We start from the raw sequence: 11,935 nt of genomic DNA, 5'->3' as shown, positions 1-11,935 counted from the left end.
GTTCAGCATCTTAGCTGTGGAGGGCAGTGTCACTGGCCCTCATGTGGGATCCGAACCGGGGCCCTCTGGCATCCCAAGCCAGTTCTTAACCATCGCGCCACTCGGCCGGCCCAGAGCTTCACTATTTTTAACAAGAGAGAGGAAAGAAGAGTTTTTTATAACTGGACAAAAACTGGAATATGAAAAGAGGAAGTAGGAAGGGGGAAATGTACCTAAGATTAAAAATGAGCCAGAGATAGAAAAGAGATCCCTCCATTAGGCATGAGAAAAGCTGGGGGCTTCAGGCATTTCCATTTACTGTCCAGCCTTGGACAAGAGAATGGGAGAAAAGGTTGGGATAATGGGAGCAAGGTGAACAGGACTTTAACAAGTATAGCGTAAATAACTTGGGACATATCTCTAAAATACATGTGGTCATTTGTGTTTGGAAAAGACACTGTTTCTGTTCTTTGTGAGTTGTGTATAGCTGAAAGATTAGTGACTGACCAACAGCCACTTCTGTTTTGACAATTCTCTTGAAGATAGCTGATGGAACCAGTCTCTTCATTTATTGTGCTCAAATTGGTCTGTGTATTTGTCACTGCTTCCCTTAATTCCATAGCTGTGGTGTATTACTCGAAGTTGTGCCTTTGTTTTTCCTAGATTGTAAATTTCTGCATGAGGTGATCTGTAGCACTTAGCCTTGAAGGAGGTGCTTAGTTTTCTGCTTTCTGTTCTATAGTTTTCCTGGTGATGGTCCAGTTTGGTAAAGATGTCTCCTCCTGAGTTTACACAAACGTTGCATACTTAAAATAAATGAGAAATCTTTGATCTTTGTTTTTGTTTTAATGCATTTTTTTTGCTTTCATTTGTGTCATTGAGTCAGTCTCATGTGATCTTGCTTGCTGCAGTGAATTGAGATTGATTTTTTTTATTTTAAAGCAAATCAACTTATGTTTATTTCAGTGCTCCAATATAAAAATGAACACTAGTTCCATTCATGACCTAAGAGACCTCATTTATAGTACCCAAATAAGCCTTCAAATGACTAGTTTCACTTTTAATATATTTTTGTAACTGTATTAATCACTTTTATCAAAATGCTGAAGTACAAAAGTACTTGAAATTTTGAATATAAGAAATTTAGTACTGTAACTCAGACCAGGTTCATTAAGCTGTTATCATTTGGACATCTTTGAGTGCCTATATTTTAGATTAAAAAACAACACAAAACAGTCTTACTTGATTTCTCAAATTTTCTCTTATAACTGGTTGGTTTATATAATTCAGAATTTTATTGAAGCTTTGGTGGCTTTAGGTCCTAAATGTAAGGAAACAGAGTTTAATTTCTATTCAACCATTCTGGAGTGTTTTGAATCAAAATGTGAAAGTGATATAACTTGATACATAATGGTTTTCAGTTATACTCTCCCATTTTGTGTGTTTGTTTTATCAAATCTAACTCCAGCTTGGAAGAATTGGTGATGACTTAGATTGCATAATTGCTCTTATCCTACATCTTGAGTCTTTTTTACAGTGACAGGTTTGTATTTTTAGTTCAGGTTATCTGCTATTCTCTTGTGCTTTCGGTTTGTATTGCTTTTTTTGCCTCTGTCTTGCTTACTTGATTTTTAAGTACAGGGTGACCACCAATTCTGGAAACACCGGTGCATACACAATAAATGGTTTATTGATGTTATAGTACAAAATATGTTAAAGTAGTATGTATGTTTTCAGACTTTATGACCACCCTATAGAGTGGAATTCGTGTAGGTGGGTCTTTTGTTAGGACATATATTGCATGGCCAAATTATGTAGTCAAGTACAGTCATGTGCTGTGTAACAACATTTTGGTCGACAACGGACTATGTATGTATGATGGTGGTCCCATAAGATTATAATGGATTATAAGTAAAAAGCTTGTTTGCGATGTTGAAAGAAAAGGCTGGACCTGACTAAATTTTGAATTTACTGCTAGCTCTGCATGGCTTAAATAGACGACGAGGCTCAGCATATGCTCCACCCGCAGCACCTGCCTGTGTCTGGGTCTAGGAGTTGCTCAGCACTGTTTACTGGTGTATGTTTATAAGTGTATGTCAAGTGTAAGAAGCCTTTATATTTGGAATGGGTTGTTTGTGGATAACGCTCCAAAAGGAGGATGGTGATTGGAAGCGTTGACTCTAGACCCAGACTACGTGGATTTGAATCCTTAGTCCACCACTCCATAGATGGACAACTTAATTTACTTAATGTTTCTCAAGTTCAGTTTTGTCGTTTATAAAGTGAGGATGATATATTTCATAAAATTGTTGAATTGATATCCATGTAAGCCATCACCATGGAGCCTGACACATTATAGTCACTAACATTTGAGTGCTTTCTATTGCTATAACTACTGTTAATACTATTACTACTGCTGCTAAATGACATGACATACGGCAAGTTGAAAGTACCTAAACTAGGAGGCAGAAGACCCTGTTCAAGGTTCCCATTGAACCTTTTCACGATTCTGTGACTTTGTGAGTTACTTATTCTTTGTAGGCTTTAGTAGCCTTAGTCTGAAAATGTAATATTTGACCTAAGTCCAGAGGGCCGGATCATATATCTTGAGGTCCTTTTGACCCCCAAAATTAAGAGTTCTAAGATTCTCATTTTCTACCAGAGTACAAGCTACATAAGGGCAATACTTGTGTTTTTTAGCTGGTTATTCATGTATCTATATTGTATTCTACAAATATTTGCTGAATAAATTTTCCCATAGAGACAGTATCTTTTAGGGAAAGAGGAGAGTAGGGGACAGAAAGGGGGAAAAGAGGTTTACATTCCTTCATAAGAACTTGATGTTTAACTTGTTAAAGGTATGAACATGTTTCTTGTTCAGTTTTCATTTAGGAAATAAATATTGTCTGCTAGCACTAGGCACTTTGGGAAACAATCATTATTTGAGTCTGCCGTGTGTGTGTGTGTGTGTGTGTGTGTGTGTGTGTGTGTGTGTGTGTAAAACATGTATATGAATAATTATATTAAGTAAAAAGTTAAAATGCGATAAAATAATTAAAAGTATATGTCGTATGTTAAGAATCTTCCTAAAATGTATAAAAATCAGATGGCAGTATAATTAGAGTATCTTATAATTTTTGCCTGTTCTCACTTTTAGAAATCACATGCTTAAAAGGAGAAACGTTAGGGTCATGAACTTTAGGAGAGTTTCTTTTGGGTTGATTTTTATAGGTAACCTTGAGAACTTTTGGGCACACTTAGGACTAATTTAATATCTGTGGAGGAGAATAATGAATAAAATTTAAGCTAAATTAACTCTCATTGCATTTTTGCCTTTTATGAAAAATTTTAATCCTACAGAACATCGTAACAGTATATAGAGTACCTATCTATCCACCACCTAAATTCAACAGTATTTTATATTTTTGCCATATTTGCTTCATCTATATAACCTTTGCTGAACTACTTAAAAATAAATTATAGACATCATGTCACTTTCACTCACATACTAAGTATGAGTCTACAAAAAAATGACATTTTTCTCTCTGCCTGTAATATTATCATACATAACGCAGTTATCTAATTCCAGAAGTCATCAATCCCTATTTTATGTGCAGATTTCCACAATTGAGTAAAAAATGTCTTATATAGCCTTCCCCCCGCCATACCAAGGCCCAGTGAAGGATCACGCATTACGATGTTTGCTGTTGTGTCTCAATTCTCTTTTAAATTAAACACCCACTTAAAAAAATAATACTCTTTTTGAAGAGACCGATTATCTTGTAAAGTGTCCTATGTTCACATATCGATTGTTGCTTTGAGGTCTACTTTAAAACTTACTCCTTTGTCTTCTGTAAGTTGTTAAGTTAAAGCTAAAGACTGCATTAAATTCAGGTTACACAGTTTGGCCAGGATACTTCATAGGTGATGCTGCTTCATATTACACCACTGCAGGAGGCACAAAATGCCCAATTGTCATACTATTAATGGTGCTAAGTTTGATCACTGGGTTAAGGCGGTGATTGCTAGATGTCTCCGTGGACAAAGAACATTTTTTGTAATTACCAGGTTATTCGTGGCATATTTTGCTACTATGCAAATCCATTTCTCTATCAGACTTTCACTTAATGGATTTACTGATTTTTTTTTTAAAGATTGATCTATACAAGTTTACCATACTGTGGCTTATTGGCCAAATTTGGCCTGCTGCTTGTTTTTGTAAATAAAGTTTTATTGAAACACAGCCATGCTCATTTGTTTATATATTGTCTGACTGCTTTCCCACTACTATGGCAGGATTGAGTAGTTCTGACAAAAACAGTATGGCCTGGCAAGGCTCCAACTCTATACTGTTTGGTTCTTTAAAGAAAGTTGGCTGACTCTTGATCTAGGGTGTATGTATTGTTCTCCTTTTCTCATTGTAGTGGTAGTAGTGGTATAAAATTGGCGTTTACATATTTGGTGTTTATATGTAGGTTCTCCTACACCCTGATGGTTTTCAAAGTATAACTGCTTTTAACATGGTTAAAATTGTGACGATTTTGTTTATGTCCCCCAAACCATAAAGTATACCTAGTTAGTGCTATACATGGTATAAAAAAATCAGGTTAAAAACATAGCAATATTTCAGTTGTAAAAAGTGTTATAAAGAATAATGAACACCAAAGTACCCACTACCCAGCTTAGATTAGGATATATTAATAGAACATTACCAGTACAGTTGAAGCCCTTCTATATACAATCTTCCCGAATTCTATCTTCTTACCCATTATCCTGAATTTTGTGCCTACTCTCATATGTATGATCTCCATGTATGTCTGAATAGCATATAGTACTGTTTAAGAGATTATAGCTTTTGTACATGATCATATATGGAATGTCTTTTTACACAATTTGCTTTTCTCACTTAACATTTTTATGAAGTTCTTCCTTGTTCTGTTCCTTTTTTAGAATAGTATTACATATGTATTGCGTAGTATTCCATTGTATGATTATAACACATTTTGTCTAGTCTCTTTTTTGATGGACATTTGGATTATTTTTATAATTGTAAACAAAGGTGTTAAAACATTTATATTTCTTTTTTTATATGTGTGACAGTTTCTCCACAGCACATGCTGAGGAGTATAATTGCCAAAGTGTAGGCTATTCTCATCTTACAACATACCTAGATATCTCCAAAATTCTCTCCAAAGTGGCTGTACCAAATTGTGCTTCTACCAGTAGTATATAAAAGTTTCTGTTGCTCTCTATCAGTATCATTACTGTCCTATAAAAATATATCTACCATATATGTAACTTAAAATTTTCTAGTAACCACATTAACAAGTAAATTTTAATACATTTTATTTGATCTAATATATCAAAAAAATTTTCAATATGTAAAAAATTCTGTTAAATCTTTGAAATACAATTGTTTTATACTTAACAGTAAATCTTAGTTTGAATTAGCCACATTTCAGCTAGTAAGTAGCTACTATATCAGACGGCACAGCATTAATTATATCCTTGTCTTCATTTGGTATTGAAAATCTTCTTTTCCCTTCAATCTAATGAGAAAGAAATGTTTCATTGTGACTTTAATTTTGTATTTTCCTATTATTAGTGAGAGTGAACATTCTCATGTTTATTGGCCATTCACATTTCTTCTGTGTATTTGCTACTTTTTTATCCTGTTTTTAATTTTCCTGTTTGTTTCTTTTCTTGACAAAATTTTGCAGGCATAAATGTGTATTTACTTTAGAATACTGGTGTTTTCGTTAATTGCGTTTAACAGTTTTTAGGGATTAATTAGATGATGTGTCTATAGAATAACACATTAAACATTTTAACCTAAAGGTAGTTTTAAAATAACCCCGAAGTTATTTGGATTGAAGTGCTTGCAAGAATAGTACTTGAATGCTAATATGGGGTTGTGGGTGGAGGGGACAGGGTCATTGGTTTATACTTAAGATAAACAATCCTTTGTATGTTTCTTTTCCTCCGTACATTCCTCCTTTTGCTCAGGTTAGTCTTGCTCCTTCTTTCCTTAACTCTTAAGCCCAAGGATCCTTAGGAAGAGCTAGGCTGATGGATTGTGGCCTAAAGCCAAAGAGATTCTCAGAAAGGACTGTATGAGTGGGGAGTTGGAAATGCTTTATGCAGAGCATCTGGACAAACCAAGTGATAAATTCATTACTGTGCCCTCATCTGTAGTAAAAGGGTGTAATTGGCTGGGTGCTTTAACTGTGAAACACCAAAAGTAAAATTGCTGGAAATTAAGAACAGCTTGTACTTAATAAATGGTACAGTAGTATATGGTGGAGGTTATTCAGTGTTCCAGTAGATTTTTAGTTCTCTGCCAATTTAATTTTTTGTGTGTGTGAATGTTGGAATGGCTGACGAAGATATTCTTTTTTGAAGACATATCTTTTAATGTGTATTTTACTCAGTACTTGCTAGGTGCCAAGGTCACAAGTTAGTTAGAGTAGGAGGGACTGTGGATAATTGTGTAAGAGTGGTGGAGGGTAGAATGAGGGGTTGGGGATGGCATCAAGCAGCAGGTGTCATTTTGTAGGCACTTTGAACGACTTGGTTAGCTCAGTTAAAGAAGTTAGGACAAACTATGTGGTGGGAGTGAGCATGATGTACTTGGCCTGTGCAAAGCCAAGGCAGGGCAGGTGAGAGAGGAAGGTTCAGACTGGATATTAGGCACTTAATGTCACTTGAGGGGTAGGAAGTCACTACATCTTTTGGGGACAGTTAAGCTACGTTTTAGGGAAATTAAGCTGGTGGTAATCTTCAGGGTAGATTGATGGAGGGGGAGTTGAGGTCTGTCTGGGAGACCAACTAGGGGGCCATTAGATAATGCAGACAATAGTAGATGGTGCTCAAGATTATGATAGAAGATAAGAGAGGCACTTAAAAGGGGGGATTTGATGGAACATAGTGACTGGTGTATAGTGGTTGGATTTATATATAAAAATATATATTGTTGCCAGCCTGAGTGACTAGAAGAGGGATTATGAATACGTAGACTAATAGAGGTAGTTAATGTAAATAGGTTGGGATATGAAGGTAGTTTGGGTGCAGAGATGAAGATGTTGGTTATGTTATGTTTGAAGAGATACGTAGAATGGCCAAATTTAATGATTAAAATCTAGACTAAAATCTAATCTGAGAAGTCAGTATAGTAGTGATAGCTGAAGCATCACTTAGCTATGGATCAGAGGGCATAGTCTGTGTGTTGGGTTGAAAGCTAATTACTGTTTTGAGGAATCTACTTCCCTCTTGAATTTAGGAGGCTGAAGGAAAAAGAGTGTGAATGTTGAGTGTTTTGATTGTTACTGTTTTGAAAGTCGGCAAAAGTGTGGCCTTTCAATAAAGGAGGAGTTATCAACCATGTGACGTACTACAAAGTACCTTATCTTGAGAAGCCCTCTTTTTAGGGCCAGACTGAAGTATGAGCTAATTCTTTCAAGAAGGAGCAAATTCTACCAAGCCATACATGAGTGTTTGAGTTGTTTTGCCAGGAATATTGGTGATTTTTGTACTGATAAGGTTATATCATGACAAACGTTCAATGTGTAAAACATTCTAGATATGCTGGTCGTACTATGACCATGCTCGAGGGTAAATTCCCTTGGGGATAGTAGGACTATAACCGTACATTAGAGTCATGTTCTGTTCCACTTCACTAATTGATCATAAACATAGCACTAAAAAGATTAGGCAGTCACACTACAAATAAAATTTCCTCTGAAAGCCTCATCAAACTTTGCTGTCTGATATTTTTTCTTAATTTCCTTTTTATAATCTGGAGTAACCGGTTTATTTAGGGGGAAGAAGACAACAACTAGAAGTAAAATCATTTGATTGAACTTACTTGATTGTCATAACTGATTGAAAAACTGTTGGGATAAGGAAGAACAGTTATTTTATTCCTGGGCTGCTTTGCTGAAGTGAAAAAGGTGATCTCTCAATATGTTTGAAAACAATCTTGTAAAACGATCAAGCATAAAGTCATGACCAAGTCCAAAGTACCTTTAACCCTTGTTTCATCATCCAGGTAGGCAAATACAGATAGGACGTGAACTCCCTCTGATTTCAGTAATATTAGCTGACAAAATTAGTGTTATGGTCAAGGGAAGAACTCTTTTACCTTAGAATATTAAGCTTTTAATGGACACCAGCAGGTGGCTGGTGATGTTTTTTACCCAGGCCTGAACTACTTTCTTTAGGCTTTGTCCCAGTCTTCTTCTAAATCTATGAGGACTCAGAGGTTTTTGTTTATTTGTTTTGGGGTTTTGTTTTTAGCCTTTTAATTGTTTCTATTACACAGAAAAGCTTCACTTTTTAAAAAAAAATTTTTTTAAATTGGGGAATTGGGGGAGGGGAAGTGTTGGGGAATTGAGGACAGGGACCAGCTAAATTGTTCTTCAGTCTTAGTTGTGGAGGGCGCCAGTCACCATCTGGCTGCCCATCGGCAGCTTGTGTCCTCTAAGCTCAAGGTACTGTGTTACAATCTTAGTTGCAGGTGAGCATAGCCACCATCTCATGCGGGAGTTGAACCAGAAGCCTTGTTGTTAAGGGTGCACACTCTATCCACTGAGCCATCTGGGTGGCAGCTCAGCTCAGGGTGCCAAGTTCAGCCTTAGTTGAGGGTGAGCATAGCCCACCATCGAACAGGCAATCTTGTTGTTAACACCAGCTGAGCCATCCTGCCACCTGTTGGCAACTCAACGGCAGCTCAGCTCGGGCGCAGCATCACTGGCCCATGTGGGAATCGAACCAGCAGCCCTGTTGCTCAGAGCTCGCGCTCTTAAGCTAACTCTTAACCAACTGAGCCATTCGGCCAGCCCCAAGCTTCATTTTTTTTAATTTAGCTTTCTGACTCTGTGCGTGTGCCTTCAACACTTTTGCAACGATTTTCTGCTCCTTACTAAGGAAAGCACGCTTGATCCTGTCATGGACACATTTAGCACACATGAACACAGCATTGGCCCTGCTGACATGTTTTTTCATTTTAGACAAGCTCATTAGAACGTTAGGTCTCACAGCACGAACTCCGCAAAGTTGGCCTGGGCACGGGCCACATGCAGCTTTTGGAGCTTTCCCAACCTTGGTATAAAGGTAAACAGGCTTATTACCAGCCTAGTTTTGTTAGAGGCTATATTGTAGGACAGCCTCTGATGGTATGTCAAACGCTGGACCATCCGGAATGCCTGTAGACACTGTCCCTGGAAGGGGAGGGCTCAAAAGTTTTTAAAAGCCATGGAAGCAATAAAAAGGAACAAACTGATAATAAACTGAGATCCAACAAAGATGGATCTCAGAAACACTATGCTAAGTGAAAGAAGCCAGACACAAAGGAGCACATACTGTATTATTCCATTTACATGAAAATCTAGAAAAGGCAAAACTTCTCTGCTGACAGCACATCAGTGATTGCTTAAGTCTGGAACTGATGGGGAGATTGACTTCAAAGGGGCACGAAGGAACTTTTTCGAGTGATAGAAATGTTCTGTGGTGGTTACACAAGTGTATGTATTGTCATAACTCATCAAACTACACATAAAATGGGTGCATTTTATTATAGGTAAAACAGCAGCCAGGGGTCTTCAGCAACAGGCAAGTTGGAGAGTAGAATGGAACTTTATGAATTGAACTCTAATCTGAGGTTTTCATAGTGAATTGGCCTCTTTTCCAATAAAGCTATCTAACACTGGTGATGCCCCTTGATATGTCTGACAGGGAGTTATATGTAAGAGGTAGTAATTTAGATAAATGCAGTGATTTTACTACATTTGAAATATAAGCAAACATATATATGTATATTATATATATTATATATATATAGACATCAAGTAAAATGTTCTGATAATGTCTAGTTAAATAAGTTTGTTTTTATGGTTTGCTGGTTTCAGAAACCACTGAAAGGATTTCAGGAATGAAAAGCTGTTAAAGAATATTTAGGGCCAGCCGAGTGGCTCAGTTGGGTAAGAGTTGGCTTGGGAGCATGAGCTCTGAGCAACAGGGCAGCTGGTTCAGTTCCCACTTGGGCCAGTGACGCTGCGCCCTCTACAGCTAAGATGGTGAACAACAGCTTGCTGGAGCTGGGCTGCCGTGAGTCCCCAGCCACTACGTAGGCTGCAGCGGGGCTGCGGTGAGCTACCGTGAGTGGCTGGCAGCCAGCGTGACCGGCCGGCGGCCGGCGGCTGGCAACCAAGCGCCTCAGCCGGGAAGAACGCAATGATCATAATACCAACATGGGCCAGTGAAGCAGCGTCCTCCACAACCAGACTGAAGAACAAAAGGACAGTAACTTGTCTGTTCCCCTTTCCCGATTCCCCAACGCTGTTCCCCTCCCCCAATTTCCCAATAAAATCTTAAAAAAAAAAAAAAGAATATTTAAATATAGTTGAGTCTAGTTGGAAAAACTTGAGAGTTGAAGATATTATTCATAGGGTAATCATTCTCTAAACATCAGATTTTTTTTTGTCTGTCAACTTACATATGGATAGTTGATCGTGGACATAAACTAATTTTTTTCTGTTTGAATTACATCTGATTTTATTTATGTATTAGGTTGGCTGTGATAGAGTAAAGTGTACTTTATGGATTATAATGGTAATGATAGTTAATACTTTTAAAGCATTTACTTTATGCCAGGCACTGACCTACTCACTTAACCTGTACTATCTTGTTCATTTATTACAACAAATCTCTGCTATAGGTGCTCTTATTACTCTTTTAGAAATAATTAGGTCAGGGTCACACAGTTAGTGGTTGAGCTTACATTTGAATTCAAGTCTTTCGTCCTAAAGCCTGTACCTTTTTTTTTTTAAATGTAAAAAGGAAGCCTTGAGAGGGAGATTGTTGATTTAAAAGAGAGGACGTGACTTGGGGTTTCTGCAGATTCTGTAACCCATGCTAAATGGATCTTCCATGCCCAAGACACTGGCATTTCTAGCTTTCGACAGCCAGTGATGGCAGAGGGTGCTTCATGAACCTGAGCTAATGGCCTTGATGGTCACTGGGAAGAGCTTTCTGCCGTTACCGAGGCCCTTCTTCCAACATTCTAGCTTTGCCCTCAGAAGATTCTTCCTCTCCCTCATCTTAACTTCTACCACCTTATGTCATTGTCTCAAGTGGGGTTCCTCTGGAATGCCTCATGGGGAAAACTTTCTTAGTTCTTGCATGTTTATAGGAGTTTGTTTATTCTCTTTTATAGTTGAAAATCAGTTTTGCTAGAAGTAAAATCTGTGATAAATATATTTTCTTGCATATCTTAAATGTCATTGTTTTCTAGCATAGAACATTGCTTTCAAAGTTTGATGACAATCAGATGTAGCCTGGATGCATATTCTTCACAGTTCAGATATGCATAATAGTCTAATTTTTGGGACACGCTACACATACCAAACAGTGATGGGTTTTTGTTTTTCTCATTAAAGTTGCAGCTAAAGCAAAATGCCACTGTCCACAAAGCTGTTTCCATTTTATTACCTACCTTTTCCTTACCAAAGGGTTAGGGGAAGAAATAAGAAGTGGTACTGTTGCCCCAAATTTGAAATTTCTAGCTATGCTTTTGAGTTAGAACAGGAATATCTAAATTATTCTCATATCTGGCGAACCTTATTGATCTTAAGTTAATTTCACAAAATCTGTGACTTAACTTGAATTGATTTGTTTTCATCATCAAATATAGAGCTATAGTTTTCAATCTTTGAGGGATTCTTAAAAATGCCCAACATATTCCCATCAGTAACATCTCTTTATTACTGGAGCTGGGTATGGTCAGTGCCTAGTTATCCAGCTATTATAATAAAAACGGTTAAGAGTATTGGGTTGTCGGAAAAGTCATGACATATTTTTCTGTGTTTTTCGTTGCAAAAAATGCATCATGACTTTTCCGACAATCCAATATTTTAAAAAACCTTAAGCAAATGCTACTGATGCTGCTGTACACCAGAGG

The 11,935-nt window shown here is 37.3% G+C and overlaps 1 protein-coding gene and 1 pseudogene across 2 annotated transcripts in view; one reads left to right on the top strand and one right to left on the bottom strand.

Annotated features, from left to right (window-relative positions):
* The window catches only part of PPM1B (protein phosphatase, Mg2+/Mn2+ dependent 1B), a 65,616-nt gene that overhangs the window by 6,328 nt on the left and 47,353 nt on the right, over positions 1 to 11,935 (top strand). The window lies entirely within an intron of this gene.
* Positions 6,154 to 9,553, bottom strand: LOC109385531 (60S ribosomal protein L34 pseudogene; annotated as a pseudogene).

The sequence above is a fragment of the Hipposideros armiger genome, unplaced genomic scaffold, assembly GCF_001890085.2.
Source record: "Hipposideros armiger isolate ML-2016 unplaced genomic scaffold, ASM189008v1 scaffold_118, whole genome shotgun sequence".
NCBI classification, from domain to species: Eukaryota; Metazoa; Chordata; class Mammalia; order Chiroptera; family Hipposideridae; genus Hipposideros; species Hipposideros armiger.
Note: the sequence above shows the minus strand (reverse complement) of the source record. Positions and strands in the feature narration are given on the sequence as shown.